General features: G+C 41.9%; 1 protein-coding gene across 2 annotated transcripts in view; it reads left to right on the top strand.

Annotated features, from left to right (window-relative positions):
- The first annotated feature begins 296 nt into the window (after positions 1-296).
- The window catches only part of RAD54L2 (RAD54 like 2), a 90,899-nt gene continuing 63,301 nt past the window's right edge, over positions 297-27,894 (top strand). For both annotated transcript variants that reach the window (XM_033424498.2, XM_033424493.2), the window contains exons 1-2: positions 297-526; positions 2,776-2,930. The gene's annotated coding sequence lies outside the window, so the exon portion shown is untranslated. The remainder of the gene's footprint in view (positions 527-2,775; positions 2,931-27,894) is intronic.

The following is a 27,894-nucleotide window of genomic DNA, read 5'->3' as shown; positions in this document are numbered from 1 at the left end:
GGATGAGGAGGAACCGAGGCTCAATTGAAGCACTGACTGGTCAACGTGCCTGTCTGGTGGCTAGCGGGGTGCAAACCCATTCTGTCGGACCCACCACTAAAACCATTCCTAGGTTTCCGGCCTGAGATTTCCGTGCCTCATTCATGCCTGAAAAAAGTTATCTGTAGCATAGACGGCTCTGTAGAGGGAGGAGGAATCGCTGTCCACCCGGCGCGGGTCAACAGCGGCCTCCGCTAGGCTCTCAGCGGAACTTTCCTGTCGGCGGCGCATGTTCCCGTCCGGGCGGCCGGGCGCGCGGGCCGAGAGGGGGACGCTTTCTGCCGCGGACCGCCAGCGGAGGCTGCGAGCGCCGCCGCAGGAGAAGACCGACGCTCAGCCGGAGCCAGCCCGCGGCGCCCGGGCCTGGCCGGCTGCTTCCCTCCACCCCAGACGCCGCTGCCGCAGGCACTGCCAAGGCGGGCGCAGAGGAACGCTCGGCCACTCGGCCCTGCCCGGCCCGGCGCGGCCCGGAGCCGCGGCGCGGGAGGTGAGTGCGGGTGCCGGCCCCCGGCTCCCTGCTCGGGCCGCCGGGACCCGCAACAATGGGGGCGGAGTGGAGACGCGGCCCGGGCCCCTGGCGCTCAGCGGCCTGGGTCAGCAAGCGGGTCCCGGCAGCCCAGGCCTTGGGGCGCTGGATCCGACCTAGGGAACTCCAGTGGCCGGAGGCTTGGCGGGGGTCTTCGCCTCCACCCGGGGCCGTGTTGGCTTGGTATTTAGAATTTTTGTAGCCGGGAAAGGGAGTTATAGGGGCACGGAGACTTAACTCTAGAGGCGTGCGCTCTTAGCGCCTGATGCAGACGCCCTGGAGGCTGGCCATAGCGGGTGGATTGGGGGGAGGATGCGTTTGGAATTCTAGGGGCCTTGATGTGCCTGGTCCCTAAGGCGAATCGAGATGCGTCTCTCCCTGCCCTCCTCCCCAACCCCTCCACGCCCCCAGGTCCGTGAACTTGGCAGACTGGGATCAGACTGGGGAGAAAGAGTATTGAGTATTTAGCTTCTCTGAGGTAATCGGTGATTAGTTCCTGGAAAGGCAGGAGCTCAGCTGGGCACAGGGGAGTTGAGCAAAGGGCTGGATTCTCCAGGGCCCAGCATTCTGGGGTTGAGTGGTTCTCAGGTAGGGAACTTGTCGCAAGAATGTCTCGGTGAGTAGTGTTGGCTACCTTGGAGTTAGGGTGAAGCCGGAGTTGTGAATTGGAGAGTATAGAGTAGGGTTGGTAGGCTGCTGAAGTTGGAGAATTAGCTTTTTGTGGGCCATGGTGGTAGCAGCCTGTGAGACGAACAAGGGGCCTTTGCAGAGTGGGCTTTCTGATAGAGAATGACCTCTTACTGAGGGGGAGGGGTGACTCAGATCTTAGAATTCCTGTCCCTTGCTAGTGGATGTGGCTGACTGTGTTGGTGGCTGGGCACTGAGGTAGATGGTGCTGGAAGGAGCGTTTGGGGGCTGAATTGAGTTTCTTCCTGAATAGAAGACAGTGTGGACCATTCCTTCTTACTCCAAGTCAGAATGGTAGCTGTCATTGACAGTGTTTTAAGTAAAGAATTTCTTTGTGGTATTTGGATCCAAAGCTTTCCTCTGTTCATTTATTTTCTCCTTTGTTTTTGAATTGTGACTCATACTTTCTTTTCAGCACTATGGCTGTTGTTTATGATGATAGACAAACTTAGACAGTATAATATATATAAATTCTAGGGATTTTTCAGTCCAATTCTAAATCTACATTAAGAGCCTCTTTTCACTAATTTATGTGTCATTGTTTAATGTATGCAACTCTAGAGAGGGATGTGAAAACTCTAACAGTTTATGTTGTTAAAAGTTCTTTATATCCCTAAACTTCATTTTCTCCTACTACCGTGAAGTCATTACGTTAAATCTGTTAAATCTTAGTGACCGTCATTTTAACTCTCCCAGGACATTATCTTCACTAGAAGTGTTGTCTGTCTGGTCTGTACACTGTGTCTCATCTGTATCATTGAAAGGCAATGTGCAAACTCCAAATAGCTGAGGCCTGCATCTGTGCACCAGAGCTCTCTCTATGTAGTATTCAGGCAAAAGTTGGTGTGTTGTCTATAGATGAGATATCAAATCTCATATGAAAAAAAAGTGTCAGAATCATTGCACTTTCAGAGTTTGTTTAGAGTGTTAGGAGTTGTATTGCCTCATTGGAGTATATTAGAGTATAAATTTTCGGGTGAGATGTGAGGTAATTCTGACTATTTGTAGTTGTACTGATGGTTCTGGGGATTGTTTTTCCCCTTAATCTTTAAAAAATCATATATTTCCCTTGCACTGTATTATTTCTGTCTGTCTCTTTCTCTTAAGTTTTCTATCTTAAGTAACTCATTCTTTCATAAACCAATATCTATTGAATTATGCCAGGCACTGTGTTGGGCACCTCTACAATGGTGATGTTTTTCATGTTTTAATAGTAATAGTTCATATTTCAGAAGTGGCTATAGGTCTATGAAGGAAGAAGTGATTCAGGCATATCAAGCTTTTAATCAGTAAAACCATTGAATAAAGTTTTTAAAAAGTATTGATTTTGACTAGTGACAATTGATTATCCTCATATATTTCCATGGGAAAAGTTCACAATGGTATGGGGTTGTTTTTGCTTTGTTTTATTTACATACACCTGTTAACTTTAAGTATGCCTGTAGACAAGCCACAAGGTAAACATTTTGTTGCTGTGTGTGTCTTGATGAGCTATGATTTACAAATACTGTATATGTGCTTAGGTTCCCCAGGAAGCCATCACACTTTCCTTCCCACTGTGGTTTTGGGAGCATGAAGGCGTTGCTTACTGCCTTTGTCTGGTTCACTGTATGTAGGCTGGGAGTGTCTGCTGATGTCTTGGAGTGCTGTCTCCTAGAACAGGAGGAATAAGATTGAGGTAAGGCTCAGCCTGTTTGAAATTCCTTGCCTCTTAATTATTACTGCATAAATTATATTTGAATGCTTTTTTGCTTTAATTGTTAATCTCCATTCCTATCTAGTTAAATGAACTTCTGTCCTTTGCTCTCTTCTCTATTTCTCTGTATGTATTTTGGCCAAAAATAAATGAAGAGGTTTAAAATCAAGACACTTAGATAATAAATAAATTCTTTGAAGTCTCTTTCATTTTTCCATCTGGAATATTCACTTGATCAAATAAAATGAAAACTTTATTTTGTTGCTTTGAAGGCAAACTGACTGCTGAAAAATGTTTTGACTACCTCTTAGTCAGATGGATAACCTCAGAAACTCTTGGAAAGAAAGCTTAGAGTGTTTGATTTCTTTGGAAAGATTCTGAGGTGTCTAGTACAATGGAAAGAGCATGATCTTTGGGGTCATCCCATCTCTACCTCTTGCTTGCTTTTTGACCTGCGTAAGCTGTTAACCTTTCTGAGCCTTGTTTTTTAATTTAAGTTTTTTCAGTCTGTGAAATGGGGTTAAAATAACCTCTGCAGGTTGTAGTGAGGACTGGAGATGAGGGCCTGGTGCTTAATGGGTGCTTGCTGTTAGTAGTAGGTTGTGTATATCATTATGTGGGAGTTACTGTTCTCAGTAGTATTAGTAATAGGTGTGTGGCTGGGTGCTATGCATGGATGAGAGGTTCAGTTTCCTTGTCTGGTGAGGAAGGCAGCCTTCTGTCTACACCTGTTGGCACCCTGGACAGGTGAGAGAATTGTTGAGGTAGTCTTTATCCAGTACTGGTGGCCGGGAGTCAACACTATAAAGTCCAAGGTCATTCCTGGCACTGGTAGGTTTTTTTCCTGGCAGTTTCTATGCAGAAGCCAGGAGGTAACTGTTTGGCATGTCCTTGTTTTGGGAACAGTGGGCATCCCCAGTGACAGAGTGCTGGAGTATGCCAGGCAGCATATTCTGTGTGGCCCCTGATCAGATTATTTCTCTAGCTTTCTTCTGTTGGCATCATATGCCTGACTTTGGTCTTTTTGCCTGGAAGGCTCCAGATGCTGGAGAGATTTGTCGTCTTTCTCTAATTTGGGCTAGTTTGATAGAATCTAGCACTCTGTTCAGAAATGTTTTTGATGAACAGAAGGTTCACAGGCTTTGTTATAGAATTGTTCAGTTTTATTTTTTCCCTGTGAGAGGGGGAAAAAAAAGTAGAGAGAAAAATAAGTATGAGCCAGACAGAAATGATTCAAAATAACTGGCCCTAAATCTCTTCCAGTCTTCCATAGTCAAATTCCCCCTCCATTTGGGGTGGTCTTTAACTTCAGTTAAAAGTAAATAATACTCCCCTGGCCTCAAAATACACGAACATCTAGATCCTGATATATCTCTACTTCAACATCTCACAAAGACCTTTATGACCTGGCCTCTTTGGTATCTTCCTTTCTAGTCCTCTTCTGCCACAATTCCTCTGTCACTTTATTTTTTTATTTTTATTTTTGTACGGTACGCGGGCCTCTCACTGTTGTGACCTCTCCCGTTGCGGAGCACAGGCTCCGGATGCGCAGGCTCAGTGGCCATGGCTCACGGGCCCAGCTGCTCCACGGCATGTGGGATCTTCCCGGACCGGGGCACGAACCCGTGTCCCCTGCATCGGCAGGCGGACTCTCAACCACTGCGCCACCAGGGAAGCCCTCCTCTGTCACTTTAGGCTCCAGTTATAGTGAGCTCCTTGAATGTCCCAGCATTCTCAGGCTATTTCTCCTACTAATTTTCCTCCTGTTCTAGTGCTTGTTTGACTCTTAGGCTTGAATTTACTAGGAATTCAGGCACCATCACTTAAAACTCTTCCTTGATTCTTCCCAGATTAGGCTGAATGCCTTTCCTTTGTATGGCATTGCAATCTGTGAAAGCTTCTTTCATAATCACTGTACTCTTAACTTTGGGTATTTTTGTGTGTTTTCTGTGCCTATGTTGTGACCTACGTGAGGGCAGGACCTCGTCTTGTTTAACTCTATATCCCAGTATCTAAACATTTCTGATACAGAAGTAGCTACTCAATAAATGTTTAGTGAAGAAATGAATGACCTCTGCATGTAAAATATCATGAAATCATTCCTTGTGGAGCTGGTGATGTGATGAGAGTTCTGATTTCATGGGTGCCTCAGACCCTGGCTGAAGCAGTGCTTCTGCCTTTGTATTTCCAGGTTGCTAAAATACATAATACGTAATTTTGCTGTGAAAATGTGTTGCTTATTCCATATGTTTATGGTTTTGATGCTGGGGAGCTATTACTTGCTCTCTTTGGGTCTTGGCAAAAGTTTCCCTTGGAAGAGAATGTGACAGTTCTTTATGGGTATTATCTAGATCTTCCACTGGCCATTTACTGCTCTAAGCAATATGTCCTCGTGTGAAGAACAGTGACTAGTCAGTTTGGGCTACAAGGTCTCTAGACAGCTACTTCCAGCCTGGGTGTAGGTAATGGATTTAACACTAGGATGTTGTGACTTTTGTCAGCTGATGGACTTTTTGAAGATCCAGCTGAGCTCAATGTGGCCATATTCAGGATATAAGATCATTTGCCCAAACTTTATTTAGGAATTTGAACTCAGTGATTATGAAATTATCTGTATTAGTCCTTTGTTCAGCCTAATACTGTACTAACACTGAAATTGATATATTAGTTCTTTGTTAGGAAGCTCTGTGTTCTGAGTTATTAACCTAGAAGTAATGGAATTGTGCCAATTCATTTAATCACCCTCTTGGTTCTTCTTAGTGGTAAAATAACTTGACAATATACTACCTAAATTACTTTGAATTAATTTTCATGGTTGATCAGACCACATAGGAATCCCACTGTCCAGGTGTAAGGAACTCTATTGAAGCCTACCTAATGCGGTTATTCTTTCATGTAGGTGACAAACATAACAGACTGAAGAAAAGGGAAGCATGAAAAGTAACTGTAGTTAAAGATAAAAATTGACATGAGATAAAAAGGAAAACTGAGACAAAGCATAAGGCACTTTAAATGTGGCAAGCAACTGTTAAATTGAAGAAATTTGTGAGCAGTGTTGAAATCTTGTGAAGAAAATTGTTATATAGGTTAAAAGCAATAAAAACATGGACAATTTCAGCCAGCATAGGCACATTGAAGGTGCTAGCACCCATTTATGGTTTTATAGCACCATTGATGAAAGTGATATATAGGTAGAATTGAAAAATGTTTGCTTTACTATGATAAGTATACGTATACCTTTCATATGTATGATATTATTGTTTCATAAAACACTTTGATGTACATTTTACTTTACTACATCCTCCCAGCAACACTGTTAGGCAGATATCCCCATTTTATAGATGAAGAAGCAAACACAAAGAGGTGAAGTGGCTTGCTTTCAAGTTCACAAAGACAATAAGAAAAAAAGGTGGGACTTGATGCCAGGTTTTCTAAGTTTAGGGCCTTTTTTAACGTCCTCATGAGATATTGTTAGGGCTTCGGTTTGGGGGTGACAGTCACTCCTTATTCCAGGCTTCTGGCCAGTAGAGGATACACACAAAGAAGGTAGTGCCACACAGGGAGTAGAGCTTCTGCTCTATTAACAGCAGCCTAGTAACTCTGCAAGAGCTGGGTGTGGGGGGAACCTAGATGGAGCCTCCACCTTCCTCACAGATCCCTTACGGGTTATGAGAAACACCCAAAACCAGGTGGAGAGTTTTTGCCCTTGAAGCCCAGTGACACAAATTGGGATCTTCCTCCTAATGTGATGATGTTTAGAAATTGGAAGAAAAATGGAAATTTGGGAAAGAATCCTTTAAGTGTGATTCTGGATTGAGCTTAGTCTCTTTGTTCTCATTGTGCCATCCACTCTCACTGTCTTCCCCCACCCTATCTCTCTACCTTTCTCTTCTCTACTATTTCACCCACCTCCCACCTTAGTTTGGATGCTGGTTTGCCATGGTCCACAGTTACATTGCTGCCCTCCCCAGGTCTGAGAACCTGCTTGAACCTTTGCACTCTGCCAGTTGCCAACCCTGAATTCTCTCCCCTGGCTTCTTTCGCTGCCCCTAGGCTGCCCAGTGTTTCTGGGGAGTCAGGAAAATGGGCTGCTTTGGTTGTCAGCAGTTCCCACTGCCTCACTTCAGTTGAGCTGCCTCTGCCCCTCCGGGTGCTCTTGTGCTGCATTCTCAGGGTCCCAGTTCCCACAGCAGCTGCTTGCACGTTTTGCAAGGCTGTTTTTCCCTCAGGCCCTAGACCTGCTCTCTGTCTGCCTCATTCTTGACCTGTGACTTCACTTTAGGGCTTGTGCTCACTAATTTTTTCCCCTTTCCTTTCTATTATGGCACTTTCATTACTCTTGCTTTTGGAAATTCCTTGACTTTTTTCCTGATTATGCAAGTAATATATGAGCACAGTAAAATTCAGGCATTTTTATTTTATTTTATTTATTTTTTTAAAGTTTTTTCAGTTTACCCTTCCCCCTCCCCAGAGGCATTTTTAAATAAGGAAAGGAACCCATAATCCCATGTCTCAATGTTAACCACTATCATGAATTTGGTTTATATATATCCACACTTTTTTCCACCGTGTATGCTGACATGGATGTATTTGTGCTTCTGTATGTGTGTGAGATAAAGTAATTCCTTTTTACAGAAATGAAATAACAGTATATCTACTTTTCTATAATTTGCTTTCTGTCTTCATGTAATGCCTTTATTTTGGGCATTTTCCCATGTTTCGGACACATATCTATCTTTTAATAGTTACATAGTTAATTTCTATCAATTTTCCTAGTCCCCTGGTGATAGCCATTTGTTTCTTTTTCTCTGCAGTTACAAGCATCCTTGTAAATATATCTTCGTATTTTCTGTACTCTGTATACTTCTTAGGATAAATTCCTACAAGTGGAGTTTCTGTGTCAAAAGTTATGCATGTTTAAAATTTTACTAGATATTATCACATAACTTTTTTTTTTTTTTTTTTTGCGGTATGTGGGCCTCTCACTGTTGTGGCCTCTCCTGTTGCGGAGCACAGGCTCCGGGCGCGCAGGCCATGGCTCACAGGCCCAGCCGCTCCGCGGCATGTGGGATCTTCCCGGACCAGCCCGTGTCCCCTGCATCGGCAGGCGGACTCTCAACCACCGCGCCACCAGGGAAGCCCTGTCACATAACTTTTGAAAGATTATATCAATTTATATTTCTCCTCTAACACTGAACATTGTCAATAAGTTTAATCTTTGACAATTAAAACCTAGATAACTTTTATTTACATTTCCTTAAATGTAAGTGATGAGCATCTTTTCATGTTTTTGTTTCATATATAGATTGATTGATCAATTAATTGATTACTCAGTTATCTTCTTTCTAGCATCTTCCTATCCTCCCTCCCTCCCCTTTTTGTTTTTACCTACATACAAGGTAGAACCATGTAACTTGACCTCTCATGCCATCCTAGCCCTCTCCTTCCTGTCCCTTTTATCTAAAATGCAGTTTTACTGCCATTTCCTCACTACTTGCTTTATCTATATCTCTTAATCCTTTGTGGTCTGGCTTCTGGTCCTGTTTTTCTCCTGAATACTATCTCTGAGTGAATTCCTTGTTGCCCAGACAAAAATTTTTTTCTTGATGTTTGTTCTCCCTTGTTTTGACTAATTCCCCATTCCCTACCATCTTTGCAGGGAGGGAAGCTGCATATGAGTGGACTTTTTATTATGGAAAATTTCAAACATACAACAGCAGGGAGTATAGTATAATGAACCCCATGGACCCATCACTCAATTTCAATAGTGACCAATATTTCCCCAATTTTTTCTTTCAATTGTCCTTCCCACCTTTTTTTGCTGTTATTGGCATATTTTAAAGCTAAATCTCAGACTTTGTCACTGAGTATGTGTCTCTAACTAATAAGAATATTTTTTTCTTAAACACCATTACCTTGCCATTTTCTACCCTGATAAAAATTAACGTTTCCTTAATAGTGAGGACTTGATATATAATCCTGGCTCTGATACTTGCTGTTTAACTTGGGCAATTTTTAAACTTGTTTTCTCATCTTGAAATGCAGTGAGATAATGATGATAATGCTGCCTAATAGGGTGGTTGTGAGGTTACCTCATTTATTCTCATATGAAGTGCTTAGCACTGTGCTTTACCTACGTGGGGGCTCAAACATTTTTTGCATTTACTCTGTCTTCATCTATCCATTCATTCAGCAGATATTTATGGAACACATATCTGTCAGCTGAAGAGGAGACAGTGACCTTGGCTTCTAAGATTCTGCACTATCCTGATTCTCTGCCTGCCTCTCAGATGTTTAAAAACCCCTTCCTTTTTCTTCCTGGATGTGGATGTAACCCAGGTTTGTTGTTTTTCCTTTTCTATTCCCTCTGTAGCCTGACCCTCAGAAATCTAGCTCTTTCACTCCCACCACTTCAGGCTATCCAAGTGACTCAATTCTATAACCCTGGTTTCTTTACCAAGCAACAAACCCACATTTCATCCTGGCTTTTAGACATGTCTTTCTGGTCATGGGAATGAGTGTAAAGTGCCCTGAACTGAGTCTGCCCACCAGGGCTTCACTCAATCTTGCCACTAACTCCATGGCTTGGGCAGTTCAGTCACCTCTCTTGATCTTGGTGTCCTCAGTCAGAAGGATGGTAGGGCTGGATTAGAGTCTGAAGTCCTGTGCAGCTTTAAAATCCTCTCAGCTGTGAGAAGGTGGTTTCAGAAATGTCTTGCTCAGCATATGTGGGACCACATGCATCATTCTACTCCCCAAACAAGTTTCTGGCCTTTCCCATCTGGCCTCTCTCAGGATATCCAGGCTTCATCCTATGGCTTTTCCCTTTCATTTGTCTTCAACATAGGGCCAGTTATCTTGTGGCTAGTTCTTCAGTTAATCCTGACTCCTGGCTCTTCCAGAAACATACATTTAGCACTTTTCAGCTTTGTGTCTGTATTCACATTGTTTTCTTTGGCTGTTCTATTCACATTGTTTCTCCTGAACCTGTGTTCTGGCCGATTGAATTTCTGACCATCTTTCTAGACTAAGTTCAGGTGACAGCTTCATCCACATTGGAAGTGAGTCCTCCCTCTTCTGACTCTCATGACTGGCAGTGCATCAGTAACATTTCACAGTATGCCTCGTGCTTCAGCTATTTGTGCGTGTAAGCTTTTCTTCCCTCCTAGTGTAATCTTCTTGAGGATGGGTACCACGTTTACACTGCGTGTAATTTTGCATCCTACAGTGTCCAGCACAATTCTTTGTACTAAGAGTTTGCAATAAATACTGATTGAATAAGTGACTGAGCTAAAGTAGACTTTGCTTCAAGTTAAGAACACTTAAGGAAATGTTTTTATTTTATTTATTTTTTATTTTTTTATTTTTTTGCAGTACGTGGGCCTCTCACTGTTGTGGCCTCTCCCGTTGCGGAGCACAGGCTCCGGACGCGCAGGCCCAGCGGCCATGGCTCACGGGTCTAGCCGCTCCTCAGCATGTGAGATCTTCCCGGACCGGGGCACGAACCCGTGTCCCCTGCATCGGCAGGCGGACTCTCAACCACTGCACCCCAGGGAAGCCCTTTATTTATTTTTTAATAAATTTATTTATTTATTTATTTTTGGCTGCATTGGGTCTTCGTTGCTGCACGCAGGCTTTCTCTAGTTGCAGTGAGTGGGGGCTACTCTTCATTGCAGTGCGCGGGCTTCTCGTTGCGGTGGCTTCTTTTGTTGCGGAGCACGGGCTCTAGGCGCATGGGCTTCAGTAGTTGAGGCACGCAGGCTGTAGAGCGCAGACTAAGTAGTTGTGGCACAAGGGCTTAGTTGCTCCACGGCATGTGGGATCTTCCCGGACCAGGGCTGGAACCCATGTCCCCTGCATTGGTAGGTGGATTTTTAACCACTGCGCCACCAGGGAAGCCCAAGGAATTGTTTTTAAACCTAAAAGGCCGAGCTTTTGAAATGGTACTAATTCCTTGACCTCAAAATTCAAAGAATCCTCTGCTTTCCTGTCCTATCTCAGAGTTGGGAAGATTTTCCAACTCTTTGGGTAATACAGTTTAGCTTCTCCAAAGCATAGCTGGTCATACTACATACTGTCATCATGGAGTAGCTAAAGGTAATCACCAACATTAATTGAAAGCTAACTTACTGTGTGCTAGGCAATATGCTAATTATTTTTTTCACTTAATTAAAAAAAAAAATCTTACATATGTACTGTTATTCTTCTCATTTTATAAATAAAGAAATCTAGGTTTAGAGAAATTAAGTAACTTCTTTAGTATTCCTTAGATACAAAGTGGCAGTGCTGGGACTCTGACCCAGGCCATCTCGTCCCAGAGCCTTTATTCTTCCCTGGTGTGCTGCTTTCCTGTCCAAAGCATGTTTACTACCAGTTGGCTCTTTTATGTTTATTTTCTAGCACTTATCAAATATCTTGCATGGATTTTTTCATTTCTCCCCACCAAACCAGCTATCCCTCTACTGTTCTTTCTGATTTTGGTGAAGGGTATGACAGACTTCAAGCCTCAGATTCATATATAAGTTTTCCTTTTCCTTCCTGTGACTTTTCCTTGCTAATGCCTTACCCCTTCTCCACTCTTTCTGGTTTCTTTCCTCTTAACCCAGGGCCTTCTCTCATTTTTATAGTCCTTCTGAAAGCGTTGTCTATCACCCATTTCTCTCCAGTTAAAAATCCTTCTGCTTTTCCTGTAGCTGGGGTTCCTAAAGCCAGTTTTCAAATAGTGCTCCACATAGTTACCAGTGTTCTTTTTTTTTTTTTTAATATTTATTTATTTGGTTGCATCAGGTCTTAGTTGAGGCAGGCGGGCTCCTTAGTTGTGGCATGCATGTGGGATCTAGTTCCCTGACCAGGGATCGAACCCGGGCCCCCTGCATTAGAAGTGTGGAATCTTAACCGCTGCGCCACTAGGGAAGTCCCACCAGTGTTCTTTTTAAATTGGGAATTCAGATGATGCCACTTCCCTGCTTGAGACCCTTTAGTGGCTCCCACTGGGGGCACATGGACTGTGGGAAGGATTGCATGGAGACAGATACTGAGGCCACTTCTGAGCTCAGCAGAGAAGGGCTCGATGGCATAATAGGTATGTCTGCCAGAGGTGCAGACAGGAGAGTGGTGCCAAGTGCCACATATTTGCCAATTTTTATATAGGACGAAGTTCAGACTCCTAAACAAAGTCCTCCGGAGACTGCTGGATCAAGATCTGGCCTGTCTACTTCTCACAGTTTCCCCATTTACTCCCCCAGCCTCTATTCCTATGGAACTGTACTTCTGCATATGTCATTCCCTCTCTCTGAATGACTTCATCAGTCTCTTCTTTTTTTTTTTGAATTTTATACAGCAGGTTCTTATTAGTTATACATTTTGTACGTATTAGTGTATACATGTCAATCCCAATCTCCCAATTCATCACACCACTGCCCCACCACCCCCGCCAGTTTCCCCGCTTGGTGTCCATACGTTTGTTCTCTACATCTGTGTCTCTATTTCCATCCGTCTCTTTTTAAGGAAAGAAGAGATTGTCCTTTGACGTTCAGATCTGTTGCCTCCTCTGGGAAGTCTTCACCAGCCTTTCCAGGCAAAATTATTTCCTTCTCTGTCCTGTAGAACCTTTTCCTTCCCCCCTCCCTCCCTTCCTTTGAAATATAATTCACATACCATAAATTTCCACCATTTTAAAGTGTTTTAATTCAGTGATTTTTAGTATATTCACAAGGTTATGCAACCATCACCACTATATAATTCCAGAACATTTCCTTTCTTTTTTTTGTTTTTGTTTTTTGATTAATTATTTTATTTATTTATTTTTGGCTGCGTTGGGTCTTCGTTGCTGCGCGCGGGCTTTCTCTAGTTGCAGCAAGCGGGGGTTACTGTTCATTGTGGTGTGCGGGCTTCTCATTGTGGTGGCTTCTCTTGTTGTGAGCATGCGCTCTAGGCGCACAGGCTTCAGTAGTTGTGGCGCGTGGGCTCTAGAGCGCAGGCTCAGTAGTTGTCGCCCATGGGCTTAGTTGCTTTATTAAGTGCTTAATGCACTTAATAAAGTGCATTTATTAAGGCACTCAATAAATGTAATCTTACCTATGTCCTTAAGTAGATTGACACTAAGCCTAACAACACTAAGATTCCCTTTTTTCACTCCCAATAAAAAGGTGCTTTAATTTTTTAATGGAATTATAGCTAACATTTTACCTTGCTTAAATTGCAGAAGGAAGAAAAAGAGAGAGTAAGAAATAATGATTGATTGATTGATTTTAATATTTATTTATTTGGCTGCACCGGGTTGTTTTTGCGGCACGTGGGATCTTCATTGCTGCTTGCAGGATCTTTAGTTGCGGCATGTGGGATCTAGTTCCCTGACCAGGGATCGAACCTGGGCCCCTGCATTGGGAGTGCAGAGTCTTAACCACTGGACCACTGGGGAAGTCCCCAGAAATAATGATTTAAATAGTGGGGTAATTTATACTCACCATTTTACTCCGTGAGTACCCAAAGGCAGTGGATGTAGTCAGTGCTGTTAGTTAATAAGATTGACAAAACTTATAAATGTAAAGAATTCTTGACCATTGGCAGAACGGAAATTGTTTAGGTAGTGTGGTGATGAGTTGGTAAGTATTCACCGGTGAGGGGATGGGGAGGAAAAATTGAGGGCCAATGAAGAATTGCTGAACTGGTCCAAGCAGCAAGATACACGAGAGGTTTAATTTCTGAATATTATATGCTTTTGGAAATATTTTTGATATATACATCTACAGGAATACATACATAAAACTATTCATACTGTATTTATATGTGGACAATAGAAAAGGCTTTTCAAGGGTGACTTTAACTATTGATGATCTTTTTTTTTTTTTTTTTTTTTGTGGTACGTGGGCCTCTCACTGTTGTGGCCTCTCCCGTTGCGGAGCACAGGCTCTGGACGTGCAGGCTCAGTGGCCATGGCTCACGGGCCCAGCCGCTCCGCAGCATGTGGGATCTTCCCAGACCAGGGCACAAACCCATGTTCCCTGCATCGGCAGGCGGACTCTCAACGACTGTGCCACCAGGGAAGCCCTGATGATCTTTTTTATGTGCTGCTTTAGGCCCTCATGTGAGCCCTGCCTAAGATGGGGTCCTTGTAATAGATACCCAGTGAACTTTTGTTGGCAGTGTGAGAGCTTGCCCTGTTGGTCACTGGATATGGCTATGGATAAAAGCAGTCACAGCCTGAAAAATACGATGCAGCTCAGGAGGGGGATGAGGTCAAACAGGATTTGTTCACTGATGGTTTGACTTTGTGGAGAGAGAATACATGTATAAAGATACTGATTTTACAGTTATAAAGTCCTATCTATTACTGTAAAACAAAAGAATAAAGAAGAAAGTAATAAGTTTTTTGGTGAAACTATCACTCAGATAAAAATGGTTAACCTTTTAGTGCATTTCTTTCTTGTCTTTTTTTTTCCCTATGCATATATAAATACTTGCACATGTGTAATTCTATTTTTAAAATTGGGATCTAAATATTTATAAGTTTTTTGCACTTTTTATACAACATTATATTGTAAAAATGGTCTTGAAAATCTTCCCCTGAATTGCTCTACTGTATCTATTTTATGTTCTCAGAAAGACTTTTCCTCTAATAGGTCAGAAACCTCTTTGGCAGAGCCATCTGTTTCATATATTAATAGATTTTTTCATGAACCTCACCAGGTCTGTCTTGCAAGCTCTGGTTAGGGCAAATTAGAATTCACTGATTGACCCAATCGGTGCTCTCAATACAGATTCCTCTATCAGAGACTTGTGACCTGGTCTCATCTGTCAGCTGGGCCCTGTTAGACTTGCCCTTCATCTACTGACTCTGCAGTCAATATTTCAGATTAAACGTTTTTTAAAAAAAAAACATTTTAGATGTTTAGAGGACGGCTTGTGGGTTTTTTTTTGTTGTTTGTTTTGTTTTTAATCAAAACCATGTGCTCTGGCAGCATCTTAAAGAACAATTCCATGTCAAGGGCATTTTGGCAAGTTTTTCTCCTTTGAAGATTCTTTTCTGTTAATATTTCATAAGTGAAAGTAGGAAGTAATACCTTGTGACATGTATAATCAGTACAGTCCTTATAAGAAATCAAATGTGTGAAACAATAGCAGCATCAATAAATTAGCCTGTTGAAGTGGAAACTCTTTTTCACATTTACTGTGTTTGAATTTTGTCTCCATTGATATTCTTCCTTCCCCAGGTTATATCTCTCCAGCTGCCTAACCTCTCATAAGGAATCTTGAATCTTAAGCTGAATAGAGCATTTAGTTCATACTGCTTACATAAATCTTACCTTTGGCATAGCAGGGAGAATATCTATGTTCCAGATACTTTTCATTTAGTAACTTTGGTGTCTTACACTTGGTAACTTTTGCCTCACCTGACTGCTTCAGAACTGGTACATTCTAAAGCCTTCCTTGGTTCCCTTCTTGAGCTATGGGTTGGCCTTTTGGTGTGGGTTATTCCGGCTCTCTCCATGTCTTTACTTCCCTACTATTTTATCCACTCATTGTTTGTAGACTTGGTTTATCCAGTTTTGTCTGGGAGGAATGCCTGTTTTCTGGGCTTGGGGCCAATTTTTACTCAACTTTTGGGTAAAACTACAGTATCCCAGCTGCTATTTCCAGAGATGAGCTCTCTGAAACCAGTTTTATTTGTTTAGAAACCAGATAGCACATATTATGGTGGAAGATGTTACACACATTTTAGAAATAAAAATAGGCTCTCCCTAAATGGGGCATCGGTTGCCTGTATGATAACCAACACACGGATGTGTATTGTACAATTTCAGCTACCAGGACTTCCAGGTGGGCTGGAGCTGTGATAAGGCTATAGTGTTTTCATGAGAGACACTGTAAAATAAGCTTCACATCTACATAGGATTTGTTTGTGTTGTGTTAAGTTATTGAGTCCTTATTATGTTACTGTTTTATATGCTGCATGAATACTTGCAGCACCTGAAGTATAGGTGTCATTACCCCAAATGAGGAAAAGGTAAATTTGCTCTGGTTAAATGGCACCATTAACTAGGGTCTCTCTTGACATCTAAGAGTTCCCACTCCATGATATATTTGTTGCCTTTTCAGCAGTGCTGATAGTAAAAGCTGGGCTATATTGTAGCATCTGGCCTCCAGTCTGGGTTGGTGTCTGAGGAGGAACTGACAGCAGCACCATAGGCCCTGGTTAGGGAAACCTGGAAGAGAAGTCTTATGTGTCTTTTTCACCCGAAGAATAGTAACCCACTAGCCCTGTTTATTTTACCTCCTAAATAGTTCTCAAATCTGGCCTTTCCTCTGGCTTTTTTACTGGCTATTTCCTGTCTTCTCTTATTCCATCTTACAATTTCTTCCAGCAAATATCTCTTCCAGACCATGTTTTGGATACTTACAATGTGCTAAATACTGAACTGTGTAATTTCACAGTACAATTTACATTTATATTATATTCTTTCACCACCTCATTCTCTTAATAATCCTTGAAGGTAAGGGGTACCTCCAATTTACAGGTGAGGAATCAGTGGCCCAGAGAGATTGACTTGCCTAAGGTCACACTGAAAAAATGAGTTGGGATTTCAGTTTGAAACTGCATATACCTATGCTTTTATATTCTATAACATTCTATGGTGCAGAGTGATCTTTATAAAAGACAGAGCTCGGGCTTCCCTGGTGGTACAGTGGTTGAGAGTCCACCTGCCGATGCAGGGGACATGGGTTCGTGCCCTGGTCCAGGAAGATCCCACATGCCGTGGAGCGGCTAGGCCTGTAAGCCACGGCCTCTGAGCGTGCGCGTCCGGAGCCTGTGCTCCGCAACGGGAGAGGCCACGACAGTGAGAGGCCCGCGTACCGCAAAAAAAAAAAAAAGACAGAGCTTATCATGTTATTTTGATCTTCCTTGTAGGATAATATCCAATCTCCTTAACATACACAGGGTGCTCCGTGATCTTTGCCCTGTTGCTTTTCCAGGTTCATTTTCTACTCTTCCCCCATACTCCCTACTTTACGCTCTAGTAACACAACCTTCTTGGATTTAATTTCACATTCTGCTCTTTCTTGTCTCTCAATTATTGTTCATAGAGTTCCCTATCTTTGAACTCTTCCCACCTCTTCTCTATTCATCTCCATTATCTTGTCCCCTCTATCCCCTACCCAACTCCCCACCCCCCCACCCACCCTGCCATTACCTAACTCCGTCCAACTCTTTCTTCAAAACTCACTTTGGGCCTCATTCCTCTTAATGCTTGATCTGACCTGACCTGTGTTTGCTCTTTATCTTTGTGTCCCCAGTAGATGGTAGTTGTTTAATATGTTTTTGTTCAGCTGAGCAGAAGTTTTGGAGGTATCACTCTCTATAAAGAGACATTCTAGAGACCACCAAACTTTCTTCTTGGTGAGCTGTTTTGTCAATTTTAATAACTTAGAGTAGGTAATGGTCAATTTCTGACATGAGGGATGTAACCTGTTATTAAAAACGTTTTTCTGATTTTAGTACTTGAATGTATTAGAACTATCTTTGTGGAACCATCTTTTTTCTCCCTTTCTTAAAAAAAAAAAAATTTATTTATTTAGGCTGTGCCGGGTCTTAGTTGTGGCACACAGGATCTTCGTTGCAGCATGTGGCATCTTTTAGTTGCAGCACGCGGGATCTTTTCAATTGTAGCATGCAGGGTCCTAATTGCAGTACTCATGCAGGATCTAAACCCCTGACCAGGGATCGAACCTAGGCCCCCTGCATTGGGAGCGCAGAGTCTTACCCACTGGACCACCAGGGAAGTCCTCTTTCTCCTGTTTTAAAGTGGACTTCTATTGCTGTTCACTATTCTTTGTTGCCTAGTACCCTGGCTAGGAGGCTGAATCCTTAGGTAATGGATTTGGTTTCATATGGTGTATGTGCTTTCCAACTATTGGTTCTGTCATCATCTCTTCTGTTCTTTCTCTGAAGCTTTATAGAACAGCCTGATTCAAGATCTCAGAGCCTCTTTATGTGAGGGTACAGAGAATATGCATTTTAGTAAAAGAACTTCTTGATTTCTAAGTCATGGTTTTTACACATCACCACTCCCCTGCCCCCTTGTGTTTATCAAAAATCACCAGAGTCAGCAGTTCGAATGTAGAATACCATGACATTTGCTTCATCACTTCACTGAGAAGCGTTTATTCCTTTTAAACTCTTTTCTGTGTGTAAGCATTCAGTAGTATCTTTAGTGAGTTTTAACTGATTGTTAAGTCTGCACATAATGAAAGTATTGACTTTCCCTGACATTGGAAAAGGCCCAGATATGGGAGGATTAGTTATTAGGTGGCAGAGTATCAGCTTGTCCTCTACAGATCATGAAGTTCTGTTCACATAATTCTTTAGACATGCTATGGTTATTTTCAAATCTTCCTTAAAAATCAGTTACTTCCTGTTGTTTAGAGTCAGCTCAGAGGGAGACAGCTTTTGGAAAGCAAAATTAAATAATTGATTCAGTTACTGATGGGCTTTTCAGAGTTTGTCCACTGGCTATAGCATCTTTATCCCAGTGTTAATGCGTTATATAGATACAAGCCTTCTGAAGTAGTTGAAACTGCTACCAGGACCCGGTAAGAACTCAGGTTCTTACCACAGGTCAGGAGTATCTTCCCCAAAGCAGTGAAGCAATTTGTCTGTCTGCGTTACACAGGAAAACAACAAATGCCCACTGTGGTGTGGGCCCCAGTTAGCAGAATGCAGTAGATTTGGGGTCCTCCTTTATATGTAACTGAAGATATTGATTTGTTATCTAGGATGCCTAACCAAATATAGAGTAAGGACTTAGAAATAGAGGGATTACCTCAGAAGTATAAGTGGGGCTCTTGGTGTCTGCCCTTTCCTTTAATCCTCTAAAAAAGAGGCTAATTAATTTTATTAGGATTCAGTAAATCATAGATATATATGGCTTCTTGGGTAAACCAGATATAGCCTGTTGAAGAAACTAGGCCAGATGTGATGTTATAATAGGGAGAAAAAAGAATTTAAAGGGTACAGTCACAGCTTTGTGGGAGCATGTAGTATATGTTATTTGTATGTTTATAATAGGATGCTATTAAGAAACACATGAGGATCATGTGTTTGATTCCTTTTTACAAATCTAAATGAGGGAAGCTTTTTTTTTAATATTTATTTATTTGGCTGCACCGGATCTTCGTTGTTGGCATGTAGGATCTTTAGTTGTGGCATGAGGGATCTTTTTAGTTGAGGTGTGCAGGATCTAGTTCCCTGACCCAGGATGAAACCCGGGCCCCCTGCATTGGGAGTGTGGAGTCTTAACCACTGGACCACCAGGGAAGTCCAGCGGGAAGCTTTATTTCTTCCCATTTTGTTGATGATAATGGAGGGTGTGGGACACCTGAAGGCAGTGTCTAGAGATGAGAACAAAGAGGACTTTTCAGTCCTGTACAGCACAGTCTGATTGCCAGTCTCAGATGCTTTGGGAAGCCTACATAAGTTGCCAGGATTGAGCTTCATGAACATGTATAAAGATTGAGCCTCCTCAGTCTCAGATTCTTTTCTGTTGAGATTCAGACCTTTTGTCTATAGGGTTGCTTAACACCAGTGCCCATGGGCCCCCCGTCTCTTGTTTTTAAGGAAAGGAGGCTTTTTTTTTTTTTTGGCTGCTGTGGGTCTTCATTGCTGCACTTGGGCTTTCTCTAGTTGCGGCGAGCGGAGGCTACTCTTCATTGCAGTGCACAGGCTTCTCATTGCGGTGGCTTCTTGTTGCGGAGCACGGGCTCTAGGCACGTGGACTTCAGTAGTTGTGGCACGTGGGCTCAGTAGTTGTTGCTCGCGGGCACTAGAGCGCAGGCTCAGTAGTTGTGGAGCACTGGCTTAGTTGCTCCACGGCATGTGAGATCTTCCCGGACCAGAACTCGAACCCGTGTTCCCTGCATTGGCAGGCAGATTCTTAACCACTGTGCCACCAGGGAAGTCCCAAAGAAAGGAGGCTTTGAGGCAGCAGTACCATCAGTTTCCTGCAGCTGACTGGCCTTTCCCAGGAATAGTCCCCTTGTCGAGCACAGGCTACCGAGCAGAGAATAGCCTGATGTCCTTCTGTTGCATTCCTGCAAGGATGTTCTCCCTTCACAGTATAGGGAGATTTTTAGGAATCTGACCCTCTTGGCTCTTGCTTTTGTATGATTAGTCCCTCCTCTGTTTATACTTTTGAATTGTGAGCTCATCTTCAGTAAGGCTTTATCTTGGTGGTCCAGGTTGAGGTATATGCAAGAGATGTTTTACATTTATTTCTAGGCAACTAGGATGTATCACTTGCCTGGGGCCTCAGTTAGTTTTGGTTAATTTCTTGAACCACCTAGGTAAGTATGTATTTCAACCTCAAATTGGTTTGAGGGCAGACTTCTGGTTACAGACTCCCATTGGATGGATACCTTTTTTCTCCCCTCTGACCTAGATTGACACAAGATTTTATGTTGTCTTCTGTGTTGGTGGTTAGATTTTTTTCTAGACCACTCTTTCATAAGAGTATAACTCTTCAACGTCCTGGCCTTATGTAGAGGTCGCAGTCCCTTCTTTTTGCTTCTTTGAGCCCAGTGTATTATCTCTTTATCCCCCTGTCCCCCATCCCATCCCCTGCAAGGCTGGCACCCTCCTCTTCTCCTAGGACTGCTGTAGTGTCAGCAGTATTTGTTTGTGTTTTCAGTTTGCCTTTCATCATTGCTCCTTGGGGATTTCTCTTACTTTTTTTTGTGAAAGCAGTTGTGCATTTCGAATGGATACTTATATAATTTTATCCATATTTCTAGGTGTTTTTGCAGTGGGAGAATTTGCGGGGTCTCCCCCATTGCCAAGGGGCCAAGCAGGACACTCTTGTCCAACTTGTTAGATGTACTTTGTTCATTGTGGTGCTGTCTTGTTGGTTTCCACCAGATAGTTTCTAGAGCTGTTGATCTGAAATCTTAACTCTGGTGCTGTCCTGCCTTCATGACTCTGGTATACCCAGTATTCAAGTACTCACTCTCAGTTGATAATTTCTTTTGCAGATAATTTTATAGGCTTTTGCTACAAAAGTGGAATCAGTGGGGAAGCTATAAGTGGTGCACTTAATCTTGGTTTGTGTTCATTCTGAAATTTGAAATGGAGTGCATTTCATAGTTCTTGATCAAGATAACAGCAGTGCTAACAGCATTTGTAAAATTGCATGGGTTGTGTCTACCTAGAGGGGTGGGATAGGGAGGGTGGGAGGGAGACGCAAGAGGGAAGAGATATGGGGATATATGTATATGTATAGCTGATTCACTTTGTTATAAAGCAGAAACTAGCACACCATTGTAAAGCAATTATACTCCAATAAAGATGTTAAAAAAAAACAAACTGCATGGGTTCTTTCCATCCTTCTATGTGAGTGGCATTTTTTAGAAGCCTGTCCAAGTTCGAAATGTATAATTATTTTTAAAATATCAGTATTTTATTTATTATAAAGAGTAAAATACAGCTTGTATAATACTAATATCAAGTCAAAAATCTAAGTAGAGGCCTGCCTACTATATCTTATCTACACTGGTGCAAAAATAATGTATGAACTTCATTAAGAGCAGAACTATCTTAAAACAGAGACTTTTGAATGTGAAGAGGCCCACCTGTCAGAATTGTTTGTTATGGAAGGCAATATTTTTGTTTTTAGTTAATGGGAGAGATGATAAGGAGAGTCTGGAAATAGCCGTGTTGTGGGGGTGTTCAGTAGTTTATCTATTAGCATGGCTGAGTGGCATCCTCTAGCCCTGGGTTTATAACATTCTGCAGATGCCACCATTGACTTAGCTGGGCCTTTTGTTCAGCCTTACTCTTATATAACAATGAGTTGCACTCCTTATTCTTGTATGCTGTGGTGAGCAGGAGGGAGGATTAGCTCCTCGTCCTGTCATTTTTCTATTACTCACTCTCCTTCTCTTTGGGGGGCATTTTTATTTTGCCTGCAGTGCTGGGGCAATGTCCACTTGAGAATAGGTCACAAGAATATTTAATGACTACTTGTTGACTGAATGACTAGAAGATTGGAACTTTATTAGCCCTCTTTCCCAAATGCAGGCCTGGAATGTCTGTCCTTGAGATTTGGCAGTTGTCTCTAGGTGTTCCACTTTTATTCTTCACTCTCAGTCAACTAGATTGTTCTTGGATGGTGGTTGCCAGCTGTTTTAGGTTGGCATAGTGAGTGCTGATGAGGCAAAGGTTTGGGGTTTAATTCCAGGGTACAGCATCACCCTGGTTAAAGAGAAACCATGCTGCCCCAGACTATACTGTTAACTGCACTAGGGTGAATGAGTATCCTTGGGCACCAAGGGACCATGTAAGAGAGTATAGATGTGTTTAAGGCATAAGTTTATGTAGGGGAGAAAAATGCATCATAAATTTCCTAGTGGGACAATAATGTCATTTTTCATTTTTGTATTAGGGATATAATTTTAAATTATGATTCGATTTGATTTGGCATTTGGTATTTATTCAAATGCTACCGACATCTTTGGTGTCCAAAGATGACTTTTGTTGTTTCTGTTTTGGAGACTTATGGCTTCTTGCTCTACATCTGAGTTTTCTTTCTTGAGGCATATATTTATATCACCCCCACAGTGCCTGGCACAGTGTCTTTATCACAGAAGGTACCTAAGCTTGGCCTGAATAAAATGCTAGCCCTTCTGCCTTTCCCTTTGACCATTCTTTCTCCAAATAACTTTCTTTTTTTAAAATTAATTAATTAATTAATTTTTACTTTTGGCTGCGTTGGGTCTTCGTTGCTGTGCGTGGGCTTTCTCTAGTTGCGGTGAGCAGGGGCTACTCTTCATTGTGGTGCACAGGCTTCTCATTGTGGTGGCTTCTCTTGTTGCAGAGCACGGGCTCTAGGGCCTATGGGCTTCAGTAGTTGTGGCACATGGGCTCAGTAGTTGTGGCTCTTGGGCTCTAGAGTGCACGCTTAATAGTTGTGGCACATGGGCCTAGTTGCTCCATGGCATGTGGGATCTTCCCAGACCAGGGCTTGAACCTGTGTCTCCTGCATTGGCAGGCAGATTCTTAACCACTGCACCACCAGGGAAGCCCATCTCCAAATAACTTTCAGCCACTTTTTTCTTTAAAATATTTCCTCAAGCTTTTATTTCATCTCAGCCTTTGCCCTTCATCCCCACTATCATGACAATATCTCCTGGCCATAAAACCCCTGTGTGAATTATTTTGGTCTCTTCATTATATCACGTCTCATTTGGTATATTGAAGTTTGGCTTTGTCTCTATGGAATAGCATCTTTATCTGAAGAGTGATGGGATGTACCCGACTGGGTATGCACACACACACAGGTCATCTTCCAGTCTTTGACAGATGGCCCTTTTTCCCAAAGGTTAGCATCCGTTATTTTCTGGTTACAGAAATGAGGTTTTCCTGCCGATCCTCTTCTTACTTGCAAAATCTATAGCCTGAGTTTTGTCCAGACTCCATATGCTTTTTCCCCAGAGACATTATAGGAGTATTAATTTGAAAGAAGAAGCCTTTTTTCTACTTTATTTGCTTTAGGTCAGGTGCACACATTCTTTCCCACTTATCTTTGCTAATATTCAGATGTCACTGGTTTCTTCAGTGTTTATGTCCAGTGATAGACTAGAGAGAGACTTACAGTGCAACTTTTAAGTTAACTCTCATGATTGGTTCAGCGGTATGAATCTTAAACTACATATTTTTACAATGTTGGAGAGAGAGAGAGAGAGAGAGAGAGAGTGTGTGTGTGTGTGTGTGTGTGTGTGTAAGAGCCTAAGAACTGGGCACAGGTTGAATAACCTTGGCCATAAAGTAACAGTGAAACACATAATCTAGATTGCTTACATAAGTTTCCTTGGAAGACTGTTCTAAACTGGGCCACATCTACACAAAGAGGGAGGGCAAGCCAGTGAGTCCACTTTCTACCTGGCTGTGGCGTGCTATTTGTTTATGACATTGATCAGACCTAGAGCCTTCCAGAGGGAACCCAGGTGAGATTTGCCTCAGAGATGGATCCAGTTCTTGCTGGGCTCAGGGGAAGAGGGAGAGAAGTCTACTCCCTAGCAGGAGTAGACTGCCTGTTCATGGGGATGCTGGGAGGCTTAATTAGCCTTTTTAACCCTAAGTTATTGTGTCTTAAAGGAAAGGAATTTTGTTACTTATTTGTTACTGATTAACTAGGGAGAATAGTTAGCTAGGTAATCTTTCAAATCTGTACTTTGAAATAAGATATTTTTGTACTCGTTAAGTGTTTAAATCTTTGGAGAACCAGAAACATGATTTTATTCTAGTCCTTGTTAACTGTCTTTTAGAAGGTTATATTTTTATTTTTACCCCTAAATACTTCATGTATATCCTAAAGACATTTCCTTACATAACTGCAGAACAGTTCTCAAAATCAGGAAATAAAATACTGATACAATACTATTATCTAATCCATAGTCCATATTCAGTTGCATCAACTATTGTCTTCAGTACTGGCTTTTATAGCTATTTTCTTCCCCAGGTCCAGGACCTAATCCAGGATCCCACATTGCATTTAGTCTCCTTTAATCTGAAACAGTTCTTAGAGAATTGTTTTACATATGTGGTAGGATGTGCACAGTTAGTCCTAGGATTATTCCAATTCTCATTCTGATCCTGACTTCCTCATGCATTCTAGAGAAGGATGATGCCACCTTGAGAGTCAAGGCATTGTGTTTGAATGGAACTCATTAGTGTAATTCAATTCTTCCACATTTTAGTAGCTACTAATAGGTTTGGTTGTCGGAGGGGGTGTGTTGGCCAAGGGAGGGGGGAGGTATCTAATAGACAGGTGATGGTTAGACTCTACGTATTTTATTAATTTTTAATTATTTTTTTCTATACGCATTTTAAATTGCTTAGGTCACTAAATGATCCTCCTTGGTTCTGCTAGTTTTTTCCTAAATTTCATAATCAGTTTTTATTTTTCATTGAAAATGTGGAAAGCGGTGTTAGAAACAGATTTGGTTTATCTGTGATTCTTTTCTTCCTTTGTGATTTGAGGAGGTGAACCCATTGTGGATTCCCATTTACAAATTTGTGTATCATGTAATTACTAATATAAGTCAACTGGAAATGTGACATTTAGTAGTTTAAAGGTACAGGTTACCTGTTGCATTGAAGTAAGTGCCACAATTTATTTTTGCATGTGGGAAGTCAAGAAATAATGGATCTTTAAATTTTCTATTCTTTGCAGATATAAATTTTTCCTGTGATTTGTCACTTGTAAATCCTTGTGGCATTGGGATGTTTTCCAGCATCAATAACCAGTTCTCTGATTCTCTGTATACCAACTGTGTGTTCAACAATTTAATTCTGATACTAACTACCCAGAGTTAGTACAGACTCCACAGGTTAAGGACTCAGTCCTGCAAGACTGCCCTGACTTCACATACCAGTCACAAGTCCTTGACTACCCATACTTCTCACTGACAGACTATAAATCAGGGGTTCCTATGAACCTCTCTTTAGGTTCAAAAATTTGCAAGAATGACTCATAGAACCCAGGAATATACTTATGTTTACTGGTTTATTTTAAAGGATACAACTGAAGAACAGCCAAATGGAAGAGATGCATAGGGCAAGGTATGGGGTGGCAGGGGTTGTTGTGGAGCTTCAGTGCCCTTTCCAGGTTCCACCCTCCCAGCATCTCGATGTATTCACTGACCCAGAAGCCCTCTGAATCTCAGTGTTCAGGAGTTTTTATAAAATTTAATCTCCAGTTCCCTGCCCCCATCTTGGAGGCTGGTGGGTAGGACTGAAAGTTCCTTCTAGTCATTTGGTCTTACTGGTGACCAGTCCCATCCTGAGGCTTTCTAGGGACCCCACCCTAAATTACTTCATTAACATAAATTCAGGTCTGGTCAAAAGGGGCTTGGTACGAATAACAAAAGACACTCCTATCACTCAGAAAATTCCAAGGGTTTTGGGAGCTCTGTGCCAGGAACCAGGGGCAAAGACCAGATATATTTTTGTATTGTGCCATAGGCACCATAAGGGGTCTACACCTGACTAGCATTACCATTCATTTTAGAACCGTGAGAAGTGGAGCCATAAGAGTTTACCTATGTCGTTAAGGAGCTAAGTGCACAGAGTACCCATGTCACTGACAAAGCCAAAGTGAGAAACTTGAGTAGCCATAGAAATACAATTATGTGAATATATATTGCAAAATAGTAGTCATCCATTATTACTTTTATTTATAGTAGATACCAATTTAGGAAAAGCCCACAGTATACAGCCTCTATATGATGTAGGTATAATTATTTTAAAAGAAATAATAACTGAAAATCTAAAGTGATCAGCAACAATTCAGAAAGTTAGTGGCTAGTTATAGTATAGAAGGATTCATGTCAGGGTCCCTGCTATAGTCTTATTTTTAAAAGCTCTGATTTGATGAAATGCTACTTGCATAGAGCTTTTTAGGATTGTGTCTCGTGGGTAGGTTGACTAGATACAGCGAAGTCTTTACCAAAGTTCATGCTGAATGTTTGCAGGGCTGTGAAGGGTAAACCATCCTCTCTGTGCACAGCTTGTAGTTGTCTGGGTTTGAAGCATCCAGACTGAACTCCGTGGTTTTATGATAGAACTCTTAGGAGAGGGAGGGGTCTCAGAGGGCTAGGGGAAGAGACTGGTGAGGGAAGTGGAGATGGTTGTGGGGGGGGAGTCGGATGGGACACCAAGCATGATTTGGCTTCTCTCCAAGCCTCTCCAGTCTCGCCATGTAGTAGATAAACCTGACCTGCTTTTAGGGTGATCTGGACTCAGGGCTGGCTTAGGCTCCAGGAAGCCTAGGGAAAGTGGGCCATCCATGCCCCTGCCAAGTTGGCCCTTATCTCTGAAATCCCTGTTTTAAGAAGTTAGAGCTGTGTGGAAAGAGATACAGGACTCACAAGTTGAATGGTAACATATTTAGCCAGAATTGCTTTTACTCTTGCCTCATCCCCTGTATTTAGAGATCCAGGGATCTTACTTTTTTTTTTTTTAACCACTCTCATATTACACAGATCTGATGTTTTAACATATGTGGTGTATGTGTGTGTGAGAGAGAAAGAGAGAGAGAGAGAGAGAGAGATTTTTTCAGAGCCCAGATTTCTCTGGGGAGCAGTGGCTATGTCGCACAGGCTTCTCATAGCCAAAGCTGTCATCCCTGCTTTAGCTCCTATCTTCCCAGCTCAATTGTTTATTCTCTCCCTCCCCCCGCCTCCTTCCCTCTTCTCACCCCTCCTTCTTCTTTTTTTTCAGCTGCCTCCATAGAGAATGAAATGAATCTTTCATTTGCTCCCCTCAGTAGTGGCCTTCTAGGGCTTTACTCCTACTTATTCAAAACTCCTGGGACTGGCTCTGCAGGGATGTGCTTCTCAGAGACCTCTTGGATGAAGGGCATAAGCCAGGGAAGCTTTACGAGGGGGGCAGTGTACACAAGGAACCTCAGCCCTTGGCTATTTTAAACAGGATGTGGATAGCAGAGATTCAGTGGTAAAAGTGAAAATTTGACTTTGCAAATGTAGTATTAACTTCAGTTATTGAGAAAATTTGCCCTTGATGGTTAATTACATTTATAAAATAACCTGTGTATATCATTTATATATCAGATTAATTTTGTGTTTTTTTATTTGAATATGGTATGGAGTATTTTATGATATTCATGTAAAGTGGTCCTCTGCTCGTTACATTAAAAAAAAGAAAACGCCAATTTTTCTTTCTTTGTGATACCTGAAAATTTGGGGGAAAAGACCATTGATCTTAGAGTTTTGTTGTCTTAGGAGAGCAAGTTCTCAAACTTACTCTTAAAAATTATTGAAGACCCCAAAGAACTTTTGTTTATATTGGTTATATTGGTCAATATATGCTGTATTAGAAATTAAAACTGAGAAATAAAAAAATATTAATTCATTTAAAAATAATAAAATAATTATG

The sequence above is a fragment of the Orcinus orca genome, chromosome 10 (assembly GCF_937001465.1).
Source record: "Orcinus orca chromosome 10, mOrcOrc1.1, whole genome shotgun sequence".
NCBI lineage: Eukaryota > Metazoa > Chordata > Mammalia > Artiodactyla > Delphinidae > Orcinus > Orcinus orca.
The sequence above is the reverse complement of the archived record's forward strand: the minus strand, read 5'-3'. Positions and strand labels throughout refer to the sequence as shown.